The sequence below is a fragment of the Triticum dicoccoides genome, chromosome 7A, assembly GCF_002162155.2.
Source record: "Triticum dicoccoides isolate Atlit2015 ecotype Zavitan chromosome 7A, WEW_v2.0, whole genome shotgun sequence".
In the NCBI taxonomy this organism is placed as follows: Eukaryota; Viridiplantae; Streptophyta; class Magnoliopsida; order Poales; family Poaceae; genus Triticum; species Triticum dicoccoides.
In genome coordinates, this window is record NC_041392.1 from 649,865,832 (window position 1) to 649,879,499 (window position 13,668).

Genomic DNA, 13,668 nt, shown 5'->3' on the forward strand with positions numbered 1-13,668 from the left:
TAGTTTTAAAGAAGCAAAGCATATTAGAAATACCACCTACAGGTGGGCGATCATGTAAATATGATCCCAGAAACACATCATTCTACCTTATACATTGAGTTTTCACAAAACTTAAACCGCCAAAGAAAAATCTATAGGAACAGCTAGCAGTTTCCAGTTTGTTCTATGGTAAAAGATACTGAAGTGAGCATTAAGTATATTACATACCACATGTGAACCCATTGTCTGTGCTGCACAGCTTAGAAATAAGCGATACTGTATTCAAATTTGCAGGTACTCCGAGGAACAGACCACAAAGTCAAAATTTTCCCTTCAAGCATGTGTGAATCCTCACATATGAGCTTGGACCTTTAGACAATCTCAATTCTTTTTAGTCCCTTTTATTGGCATCTTTTGCCGATTGAGCGCACGTCTTTCTCACTTCAAACACTTCCAGTGACTTCTCCCCTGCTTCAAGGGAGTCCCATAATATCTTTCTTGACTTCCCAGTTCCTGGTTCTTCATTATAAGGTTATATACATACTGCATTACCCTAACCTACTGCCTTACCCAAGTAATGCACTGAATCACCCTAAGCTAATCTCGGACATATTTTTCCAACATCCTGAAATGTACTTTTCAGAAGAAAAAAATTACACCACAAGTCAAATGGGATGCAGATCATCAAAATCAATCTTCGCTTCCTTTAACCATTATTTCTTTGATGATCCTTCCTTTAACCATCTCTTGAGAAAAATAATAGCTGCCCCTGTATTTCAATAGTATGTCCAACTTTCAGGCCCTGATATCAACCAAGATTAAAAGCACCATCCCGAACTTGTTTACAAACGTTCTACAGCATTCCAACATCTGTATCAGACCGACATTCACTAGCACTACCAAGATCTCTTGGGCTCATGCTCCAGAACTACATAGACGTGCCCTATCTAGTGTATCTTGCTTCATATGCACATCGTCATCATCCAGTACACATATCTTTTCTTCTCCCTTTATCTTCTCTGAAAGGGACCTCATCTTCTTAATGTTACTGGTTTTCTCTTCCTTGCTCAGAGCATCAAGATGTTGCATATTCAGCCGCAACAATTGCAATTCAGCGCGATGATTGGTGATCTTCTTTCTCCTGCTATCTCTCCGGCCTATTGTGCAAAGAAGCTCTGCCTCTGCCACCTCAACAGAGACATTAGGATGCTCTGTGAGGGACTGTCCTGGAGACCTCAATGTACACAAAACCCCATAAAATGCTCTTGCAATATTACTAGAGAAGGCACAAGTTGCTGGACAAAGAAAGGGGGTACTAACCTTTCTCCTCACAAGAATTGATTAAGACCTTTTCTGAACCCTTGTTCTCCGGCACAAGAATCCTTTTGCAGATACTGTAGCACAAGAATCGGTATGAATACATGGCAGGATAAAGTCCCATCCCACAGCTTGATATAAGAAATAAAAACAGCATGACTTCAACATAAAAGGGACACATGAACAAGTTTAAGCTAACCATTTTCTGGAGTTTGCCTATCCTCTTTTGCAGGTAGCTTGTTACCTCCTAATTCTGAAAGAACCAGAGGTCAACATGACAGAAAAAATGGTAAGTATGAACTATGCAACAAACAGGCCAACACAGTTTGGGGGTGTTCCTAACCTGGTTTTTCCTTCTGAGGAACTGAGTACGCATTTCCACTCACATGCAGGGACGGAGCTCCCATGTATTCACTGGTGTCAATTGACATCAGTGCCTTCTGGCTTTTCAGCTAATAGTATTAACAAAAACTGCGTATGACCCCAGCCCAAAAATTCCATTGACCCCAGCCCAGCAGCAGACCAGCTAATCCCTAAAGCCTTAGCCCATAAAATCCATTAAGTTCTAAAAGAAATCAACAGCCTGCGGCAGCAAACAACGATACAAGGCCAGGCCCAATGCGTACGCACTATGTATCAATTAATCGATGTACGCATTGTCTCAAAAAAATAATAATCGATGTACGCTACCCGGCTGCTGTACGTGTACGCGAACAGACAGACGCCCTCGTCTCTTCGCCTCCTCATCTCGAACCCTAATTCCGCAGCCGCCGCAGCGAATCGGCGACGAACGACGGCGAACTCGACACCGTTTCATCGGGTGAATGTTGACATCGGCTGACCGTCCGCCAGTGCATAATCTTTAATTTGCAAGTGTTGGCTCTTCCAATCCCAGGTAATTTGCACCTTCTCTCTCGCCTCTCGATCTCTAGACTGTCTACAGACTACGATTCTACAGGTGCATTGATTTCATGATGGCTATTGGCTAAGTAATTTTTTTAGTTTATTTTCTTTGATTTGCCCAGGACCAGGAAGATATGGATAAATTTTTGTTGAAAGGGAAACGACCAGCGCTAGATAGTAATGTGGCAGGGCCTTCAAGGCCAGTTAGACCAGCACTTGATTTGCTATGTGGAGAAAGACATATTTTCTACAATAACGAATGACAATGTGATTGATCTATTTAAGAAGATGAAAGATCGAGAAGGGAAGTTATGAAATGTGAGTCTCGTATCATTTTATTTTTTCCTTAACGATACCTATTTTTTGCACTATTTCTTTCTTACTATTGTTGTGAATATAATATGTTCTTTTGTTCATCCTTTACAGAAAGTTACAAATGAAACGTTTCAAAGTCATCCTTTTGCCTATTATTTCCGAAATATGTAAAGAAGTGTTATTTTATGACTTTGCTCAGCCAATACTCGCTACTCGGTATGATTTTTTTAGATGTAATAATAATATCACCTGCATATTGTTGCTTTTTATATTACTCTCGGCCATTATCTATGTTGTTGCACCACTATAATTTCTGCTAGCGGCTTAGCCTCGGAAGCGGTTAACACCAGTGCCCACTTTTTCTAGCTTCGTCCCTGCTCACATGGGACACGCAAAGACTGCAAAATTATGAACTTTCGTTAGTGAGAGGTTTATTTTTTACCGGCCCGGCAAAGTCTATTTTTTATCTAGTACCATGTTAATAAGCTGAAAAAATGTATATACCTGCTCGATTTCGCTTGCCAGTGGGCATATTCGGCCAACTTGATTAACTCATCCTCATCATCATACCTGGTAAAGAACAGTGAGCAAATTAAGGAACAGCAGTCGAGTGAAGAACTGCTCACATGGCAAGAGGATGAATCTTGCAAGAAACGTAAATAGAAAAGGTAAAAGATCGACCATCCCGTGGAGCCGTCAAAGTCCAGCGGCGCTGCATGCGCTGAGTTCCTCGAATCACAAGAAACCCTGGAATAACTACCGGGAGATTGCACAAATTAAAGCAACAGCAGTCGGGTGAAGAACTGCTCACATGACAAGAAGGCTGAAATTCTTGCAAGAAATGTAAATAGAAAGGGAAGTGGTCGCCCACCCTGTGGAGCCTTCAACCTCCACCGGCCCCCCGCGAGCTGACTTCCTCGAATCACATGGAATTCTGGGAAACAGAGGAAGTAAGTGAAGTTTTATGGGGAAAGAAATCGCCACGAACCAAGGACGCGTTTCATTCAAAGAAGAATGACACACCTTTCTGGCGGCGGTGCTCCGAGAGCATGCTCCTCTGTCGGTGAAGACCCAGCTCCAAGATCAGACCTAGACGAGAAAGGAAGAGAAAAGAACAGCCATAAACACAAGAATCGAGAACGAATTCAAGAAAGAGGTACCGGAGAAAGAAAGGGAGCTCACCTTTCTGGCGGCGGCGTACCAAGCGCCCAGCCCGCTTGCCAAATGCCGTGGCAATGCGGGTCCTCCGAGGCTCCGCGGATGGAGGCTAGGTACAGGAACACGGCGCTCCGGTCGCCTCGCCGGAAGAGGCTGTACACATGGTCCGGGCCAAGCCCCGAGCCGCCGACGGAGCGGGCCATCCTCTGCGGCCGCGGGCGTCGCGGTCCGGCGAGGAGTACGCGGGGGAGGTGGTGGGCGCGTAGGGGGCTCCGGGCGAAGAAGACGACGGCTCCGGCGAGGGATGGGGCTAGAGGTCGTGGGCGTCCGGCGAGCGAAGAAGACGAGGGGGAAATTTTGTGGAGCCTTTTCCCCGTCTTTGTTTTGTTTTTTTCGAGTGTAGGGCTGCCCGTCTATTTGATACAGACGCCGCGGGCCGGTAGTGTGGGCCGTCGAGAGAGCCCAGCGTCCGTCACTAACCGATTTTCAACCATTTGTTCCGAAAAAAAAAGATGATTTAAAACCTTAGGTTTATTTTTTACCTATATGCTTGCCTCATTGTACATCCTCCTGTGGATATTAAAAGATGCATATACTGTACTTAAATTAAGTGATATTGTACACTAGATCTATTTTACATAGTAAGACTAGCATTGCAGGCGGAAATTATCAATGGAGGTCGGGCTCCATGGAGGACGTTTTTAAAATAACATTTTTTCACACCACAAAAAAATTGTACATGAGGAATTACATATTTAACACGTTCAAGAAAATTTCCATAACTATATACTTTCATACATGGCATAGAAAAAAACAAATACATACATGAAAATGGGCCAAAAGGAATTTGTTGTTGGGCTGGGATTTTTTATTGTTTATGTAGCATCAAATCGTAATCTTTTTAACACAAATTCACGTATCTGTCTCGAATATGTATAATTTTTCAAAGATTGTTTTCAAAAAGAAACTTGGAAATGTCATTTTGATTTCTTTGAAATGATGGGATCCAAGGAGCCCATCCTTCATAAGTTCGCTCTTGCATTGCAGGCTACTATTTGATCTCAAGTGGTTACTTTAAGACCAAGCTTTTTCCTTTTTTGGAAAGTCTACACTGTATGTCAAAGGAAAATTTTAGGAATACACTACCGGATTTCAGAACTTGTAGGCACAACTTTTAGAATTTGAAGTTTGAACTTTCAAAATTATTAAACTTAAGAAAAATTCTTGAACTTTCAAAATTATCAAACTTAAGAAAAATTCTTGAACTTTCAAAAATTCTTGGGACTTTTCAAGAAGTCTTGTGGTTTTGAAAATTCAAACTTAAGAAGAAATGAACTTTTAAAAAATCTCAATAATTTCCACAATAGGAAGATGAAAGTTGTGAGAGAGTGTCACGTGGGTGGATCTCATCAGGAGAGAGAAGTCTAACATGGTATTTGGATGTTTCAGTTGGAGGGCAGGAAATGGATTTGGTAATCATCTGACATCAATGCAAACATTTGGCTCAACACTGAATTGGTATTGGAAACAAAAGGCCAAGACAGGGTTGTTTTGGCTCCCATGTAAATCTAGCTCCCACGTTTCGGAGGGGTGTCGAACGCCTCATTGTACGAGAGAGGACATAATGCTTTCGTACGAGAGAGGCTCTGAGGCGATCGCTAAACCCTAGCCTCTCCTCCAACACCTCACCCTCTCACCGCCACCAGGGCGTGACGGCAGGCAAAGCCCGCATAGCGTCAGCAGCGGCGGGGACGACCGGTCCAGGGATGGCTTGCTGGGAAGTTTTGGAGGACTTGGGGAGTTGGTGTGGTCGGACGAGGATATGAGGGCCCGAGTCTCCATCAAGCGGTGCTCGGCGGCGGTATTGGTGAACCCACTGCAACCGGACGAATCCAGTGTGGTGAGCTTCTGCGGCCGCCTGGCTTGGCTAGGACACCGAAGAAGACAACGATAGTGCATGACCTTGAACAGTAATGACTTCGATCTCAAATTCGTACTTAGCATACTATGGTGTGAGAAATTCATCTCAGGTGTTCTTTAAAGTGTCTTCGTGTTTGGTTAGGGACGACATGGCAGTGACGCTTCCCTAGTTTAGGAATAATGTCTTCCCCTTCCTATCCCCATTTAGTTGGTGTGCTTATCACTGGCGGAGGCCATGTGGTTTTTTGTATCCAACAGGTCTTTTAGGATCCGATAAGTGTAGGTTTATGGTGGATCTGTCTGGATTTGGCCAGCTATCGTGCTCTTCAAAGTTTCTATATGTCCTTATCGACGTTTCTTCTCCGGTGAGGTGATTGCTTCGCAGCGGCCGCGGCCGTCTCTTGGTCTGCATCAACGACTTCTCGACCGCAACTCCTACAACCTCCTGGGTTTCAAAAAGTTTGCTCCACCATGGCGGAGGCCCAGAGGCGGCACCGAACTTTGCTTGTGGTGCATCCCCGATGGATGTGTGAGAAGAAGACTTTGGCACCCCCTAAGGCTTTAATTGTAATTTTACTTTTCTATTTGGGTGTGTTTGTAAGGTTGTGTAATTCTTACTATATGGCCTTAGGCCTTTTCACAGAAAAAAGGAATTACCACCCACAAAAACCGCTCCACCAGCACATGGCCCCGTGAGAGCGTAGCGTTCCCCGCTAGGTCTCCGTGTCTCACACCGTGGATCACCAGGTAAGGAGGGAAAGGGAGCCACTGCCGTCGACGCGGACCGGGCTTCGCCTGACAGTGCCCTTCGGCAGCGATGAGTAGGAGGGGAGATGGGGGAAGTGTGTGATACGTCTCCAACGTATCTATAATTTATGAAGTATTCATGCTATTATATTATCATTCTTAAATGTTTTACAATCATTTTATAGCAACTTTATATCATTTTTTTGAACTAACCTATTGACCCAGTGCCCAGTGCCAGTTGCTATTTTTTGCTTGTTTTCTACATCGCAGGAAATCAATATCAAACGGAGTCCAAACACCGCGAAACTTTTTGGAGATTTTTTATGGACCAGAAGACATCCATTGGGCCAGAGCAGCACCTGGGGGGGTGCCCCGAGGGGGGCACAATCCACCAGGGTGTGCCTGGGGGCCCAGGCGCGCCCAGGTGGGTTGTGCCCACCTCGGTGGCCTCCCGCACCCCCTCTTTACCCTATAAATTCACAAATATTCCAAAACCCTTCGGGGTTAATCTAGACCAGAAGTTTCGCCGCCGCAAGGCTCTGTAGCCATCGAAAACCAATCTAGACCCCGTCCCGGCACCCTGCCGGACAGGAAATCATCTCCGGTGGACATCTTCATCATCCCGGCGGCCACCATGATGAGGAGGGAGTAGTCCACCCTCGGGGCTGAGGGTTTGTACCAGTAGCTATGTGTTTAATCTATCTCTCTCTCTTGTGTTCATGAGATGTCATGACCTTGATGTATCGCGGGCTTTGTTAATATAGTCAGATCATATGGTGTTTTCCCCTCTCTATCTTGTGGTGATGAATTGAGTCGTTCCCTTTGAGATTTCGTTGTTATCGGATTGAATACTTTTATGGATTTGAGAACACTTGATATATGTCTTGCAGTTGAATACTCGTGGTGACAATGTGGTATCGTATTAATTCACTTGATATATGTTTTGGCACTCAACTCACGGATTCCCGAGGTGACATTGGGGTAATCTATGCATAGGGGTTGATGCATGTTCTTGTCTTTGTTTCTCCGGTAGAAATCTTGGGGCACTCTTTGAAGTTCTTTGTGTTGGATTGAGTATTATGAATATGAATTTGCTTTGGTGTTATTTTAGTATGAACTCTAGGATAGATCGAACAGAAAGAATAGCTTTGTGTTATTTTAGTACGAACTCTTGAATAGATCGAACGGAAAGAATAGCTTTGAGGTGGTTTCGTACCCTACAAACAATTTATTCTTTTGTTCTCCGCTAGACAGGAACTTTGGAGTGATTTTTCATTGCACTTTGAGGGGTGGTTATATGATCCAATTATATTAGCATTGTTGAGAGGTTGCAGTAGTGAAAGTACGGACCCTAGGCCTCATTTTTAAGCATTGCAATGCCGTTTTTTGTGCCCGTTTACTATTTGCTATCTTGCTATTTTTATTTAGATTATAAAAATATATTTCTACCATCCATATTACACGTTTATCACCATACCTTCGCCGAACTAGTGCATGTATACAATTTGCCATTGTATTGGGTGTGTCGGGGACACAAAAGATTTCTTGTGTTTGGTTGCAGGGTCGCTTGAGAGAGACCATCTTCATCCCACACCTCTCACGGATTGATAAACCTTAGGTCATTCACTTGACTGGAAATTGCTATTGTTCTATAACTGCGTTTAGAGGCCCAACACGTGTCTATAAGAATAAAGTTGCATAGTAGACATCAGTGTGCTAGCCGGCGACGGCTACGGATTTACCCTACCACCCGCAAGAGCAACCCAAGCGAGCAAGGGGCATCCATTTGTGTTTCAAACGAAGTGGAGGTGCGAGCCTGCGCGTTGGAAATTCTACCGAAGTGTGTGAAACCTTGGACGTAGCCCGATTTAGAAATTCTAGAAAGATGAACAAGTGTGCCAACTCCATCGAAGTAATAAGAGTAGTCAACATCTAGCTGAACATCATGGTATTTTACTTCAAGCAGAAATAAATTCTAGAAAGTTGTCGTCAGTTCTAAAGCTTCCAAGTCCTAGGATGTTTTTGAATTTCATAGACGTTCCAACAAAGTACAAAACTTGTGTTCACTTCATGGTTGATATGACTATGAGCGTAGGGATGAATGAGATTTACTCCTTGCTTGGCCTCTAGTACAAAATATGAATTATTTGCGAGGTATGATCACACTCCATCTCTTCAAACACTTAAATGGCTTAAATAGTAACACTATCTTCTTTATCTAAGTAGTTAGCCCTCACTAACCTGTTTTTTTTAACATGCAAACATACCACCTCATGATGCAACATGCATGAAAAAAGGCACACATCAACATGCAATCATGCATAAAACCAGTACACCTCAACATGCAAACATGGATGAGAATTTCCATTTTATTATATTATTTATATTTAATACATAGTTTGCAACTATAGAATAATCAAGCACAATAAATCATATCCATTTTAGGTTTTAATTCCCATATAATTAGTTCGAATTTCATGTTCCATGCAGAGACAAATACCACTACAATATATTAGAAAACAAATCCCGCTACAACTTCCGAGGTATCATCTAGGTATGTTAATTTTCCATACATGTGTTGCAATAGCCCCGTGATGGAGTTTTCATACAGTTTAATCCTACCATAAGGACCACATGGACATAATGAATGTTTTGATCATATTGATTCAAGTTCACTCCTTGTTTCTTTATGTGTCTGCATTTCTTAAATCGTGTCATCACCACTCACTAACAGTAAAGGGGGGGTCTAAGAAGCCATAGTCTTTGCAATATGCTATCATGCTTCGAAAAATAAAATTACCAAATCAGGTTAACACCCTAACAAATTTATGAAACTAGTCATAGTTGGTTTCATCACTACATACCCACCTCACAATCACATTGACTGTGTCAACAAACAGAAGACAAGTAAAACCAGGTCAGGTGTGTGCCAAATCCAGGTCGGCATGCCACAATGGGAAGTTCCTAGTTTAAGGATTAAAAAGAACCCACCTAAAGAACCTCGGGGTACATTAAACTCCATAATAAATACATGAAGATGTTATATAATGTGTGAACCTGCACCGACATGGTTTGGACAAGATATACAACTTAGTGGTTGTAGTACAACTATGAGCTAAACTCATACAAGTAAATCTTTTCGAGAGACCGAGTGGCATGGTTTATGAAGGCGGCAGTGAAGCAAGAGACATGCACAATAGGAGTGAAATCTGTGATGACCTCAAAGAACACATTTGACAAATCATCCTTGCAGCATGCATTTGGATATACACGGTTTATAGCTTGATCATTGGTAAAAGACGATCCACTCAATTGATGTGATATGTGAAAATATACATTTACGATCCTGAAACTCCAACCATTTTCCTTGCCAAGACCCTTGTATCACCTTTCAGTTGATGTAATCTTCAACGCCTTCGACCAACCTGTGGCACCTGGTCAGGAGATCAAGCTCCTGAAGCTCAAACTTGCACTCCATGCCTTCAATATTGAGTTCTTGGCCTTTTACTTTGGTCGACCTGAATGTCGAAAATACTGAAACCAATACACACACTTAGTGGTATTTCAAAAACCAACTTCTTTACACAAGGAGCCAATATCAGGGATTATTCCGCTACCAGAGTTCCAAAGTACGGAGCTGGCGGCGGTGCGCTAGGGTTCCTCATAGTCGCCTCGTGGGGGCGGCGCAGGACGGCGGATGGTGGATTTTTCTTTTTTTCTGAAAAACTATAGAAGTCAAACAAACGAGTTTGCAATATAGACTTGTCTTAATAAATAAATAAACAAAATTTACAGATTCCAAACTGCACCAAGGTGCCTCTCCATGTACAACCTAAGTCTATACCTTTTTATTTTTTTACTAATAAAAGAAATAGGTATTCTTGGTCCGTCATGCTATTTTGCAGAAAACCCCCTCAAGTTTTTGGTAATAAACCCGTAGTACATATTAATCGATTTATTTAAAATTCATAGCTTTTTAACCCTAACTCCAAATTTAACATGTTATATATGAAATTTGATTAAATAAATATGTAGGATCTGAATATGATATTATTTTTAACTGTTGCCATTTAAAAATGCTATTTATGATGAAATCTTAATCAATAGCGCATGATTAGTCTTTCCTTTATATCGGTGCCGTTCCGAATTGAAAATGAATACTTTGGAAAAACTAGGATGGTGAAAAAACAATATCTAAAGACTTCACAGAAAAAAATAGATTTATCATCCTATACCGAATGGGAGACGTCTTAAGATTGACAACATTCAAACGTGTTGTGATGGTGTGAACACTGAGGCCAGCATCAACGGGAGTGGGAAAAGGATAAAATGAAACACAAATGGGATGCCATGTGTTGAAATAAAGGACATGGACCTACGAATTCATTGTTATTAGATTAGTGAGTGTTATTTCACCCGTTGCAACGAACAGGCTCATTTGCGTCGTATGTCGTGAGAGAGATGTCTTAAGATTGACAACATTCAAATGTGTTGTGTTGATGTCAACACTGAAGCCAGTGTCGACAAGAGTGGGAAGAAAGATAAATAGAAACATAGATGAGATGCCATATGTTGAAATAAAGGACATAGACCTACTGAAGTTTGGACTCATGGCTATTAGATTAGCAAGTGTTTTTTTTCACCCGTTGCAACCGCACAGGTTCATTTGCTAGTAATTAATTAATAAGATATATATATATATATATATATATATATATATATATATATATATATATATATATATATATATATATATATGCGTGTTTCCATGAAAAAAAGTATGATATGAACTCCGATCCCTTGGTTTAATTTGACTGAGCGGTCTGGGCGTAGAGCAACGTGCACATACGCAATCCAGGGAGGAGACGACTCGATGTCGCGCGGCTGCCATGCATATCATTGTCGGACACGGACCCTGAGTCCGGATAGGTAGGTATGTCCCTGTGTCCTTGACTAGCTATATATACATGGACAGTCGCGGCGTGTTTCGTCTCATCGATTCGGGAGCGGCTACAGATCAATCGACTGATTGCATAAAGTGGTCAGTCGATTGGCAGAATAGCAGAAAACACAACAAAGCAGAAAACTGACTGACCCAATCGACTGATTGCATAAAGTGGTCAGTCGACCAGCCCAAAAACCCAAAATTCTGTTGCTACTCTTCTGCGTTCTGTTCAGCCCAAAAACAAAACGGGCCTCAACCCGCTAAGCACCAAAACCACTACACTAGAAAACGAACCAGATCCAGCTCGCCAACATAGAACTAGGTCTTCTACCTCTCTCCCTTGCCCGACCAAGTACTCTGTTGCCGCCATGGATGAAAGAAAAAACCACTGCTCTGTTCTGTTCTGATGTCTCCTCATATGTTGTGCTGATATTTCTTCCTTGCAACCTCCTGCTCCTCCGATCGCTCACAGTTCTGCAACAAATGGATGAACGTACAAATCATACTTAGAACTCAGATCTGCCAAAAGGGAGAACTAAAGGAAGAAAAAAGATAACCAGCAGAAGATGTTCCTGCTGAGTCAAAGGTAAAACGATCATCTCATTCCCACCAACTGTTCCTTCCATAACCGCCTTCTCTTCAGAGATTTTGTGTTTGCATTTCTTCCTTGCTGTTATAGTTAGACGTCATCTAGAGCTCCTCCTCCTACTTTGTACTTCTTACTGGTAAACATATGCAAGTTTAATAATCTCATTATGCAAGTTTTTTTGAATCATGCTTTTTAAAGAATGTTATTTAGAATCTCTGAACAACCATGCATCAAATCAACATTTTCTGTATGCAACAGTTAGTTTCTACATTTTCTGGTGGACTATCACAACTAAATGTTTCAGTTATAGCAACTTTGAAGCACTGTCAGAGAAGCTTCATCATCTAAATGCTCTAGATGAAGTCTAACTATAACAGCAATACAAAGTAGCACTATTCAGAAGCCAAAAATGTGCAACCAAAAATGGAGAATTATTCATACTAAGTGAGACTAGAATTGCAGGCAAAAACATACTAATATGTATGTGCAAATACTATAACCAAAACTATACAAATAATATAAGCTCATTCATATATGCAACTAACATTTGAAGCAAGCATATTCAGTTTGCACATTGCACCAAAAGAAAACTTGCAGTACTTTGCTAGAAGGAACATACCGAGTCAATTGAGTATGTACATAGTTGAAAACTGTATATTCTGCAATGCTATGAGCATTAACCATGAATGAGGTTAGTTTTTTTTGGGCCCCAACCAAGTTATCATCATGTTTTAGAAAATAAAATATAGTAACCTGACAAGTAGCATCAACCAAAATTTTAACTTGCATATCTTCATTCCCTTGATAAGAATTTTTCAGCACCTGCAGAAAGTAATGTCACATTTTTGTACTTAATTTTTTTTCTTGAAAAATTTCATATCTGCAAAAGAAAATGAGTCTTACGAGTCTCGTGCTTACCGTATTGTTTTTTCCCTTAACTGTAATGTCATAACGGCTTTGCTCTCGATTGTTTGCTGCAATTTCTAAGGCAAAACTTTCATTGCAGGAGGCAATAATTGCACAAAGCTATGCACGACAGGAAGAGCTCTACTACACAACAAAACATGAAGGATCTAGTACAAAAGGTGTTGTGCAAACAGTGTACCATAGTACATTACAACAAACAAATCTATGCATACCAATTTCTTGTGGAAGGAATCTTGATATTTGATTTATACTTGAGCAGGAATTTGCTGAGCCTGTCCTTGTTCAGCAAAATTTCGAGATGAATAGTGCGATGCTAGCACCACAAGGAGAAACACAAACTTACACAAAACTAATGCAACAGATGACTGTACTAAGTCATCTTCAGAATGACAATATGTCTTTCCCTATAACAAGTTTCACTTCACTCTTGAATGCAGGCATGAATGATGAGGTACGTGATATTACTAAAACCTGTATTTTAGCCTTTTCAATGAATTTGTATGCTGACATAAATAAAATTGCACCGCAGTGGCTCATGATAGAACCATTGACAAGCAAGCATTCAGAACCATTGACAAGCAAAAATTCAATACCTAAAATACAAGAAGACGATCAAGATGATGATGAAGATGAAAAGGAAGATCGAGATGAAGATGAAGATCAAGTTGAATCAGATGAGCATAGTTCTGAATGCAACAGTGACCCTGATGAAAGTGATCAAGATGAGCATAATTCAGAGCTAGCTTACCTAGGTAGGAGCACACCTCAAAATGAAATTGATATAGAGGAAGAATACCTGGAACAATATACAAGAACTTCTGATCAGTTGTGTGAACATAATTGTTGGGGAACGTAGTAATTTCAAAAA

General features: G+C 41.3%; 1 long non-coding RNA gene across 1 annotated transcript; it reads right to left on the reverse strand.

Moving 5' to 3' along the window:
* Positions 1-213: 213 nt before the first annotated feature.
* Positions 214-3,821, reverse strand: LOC119332047. Its single transcript, XR_005160783.1, has 9 exons — positions 3,697-3,821; positions 3,538-3,603; positions 3,386-3,448; positions 3,196-3,261; positions 3,019-3,084; positions 1,640-2,912; positions 1,496-1,549; positions 1,300-1,373; positions 214-1,205 (listed from the first exon to the last, which is right to left on the reverse strand). It is a non-coding gene; the product is annotated as an uncharacterized LOC119332047 (long non-coding RNA).
* Between the last annotated feature and the right edge of the window lie 9,847 nt (positions 3,822-13,668).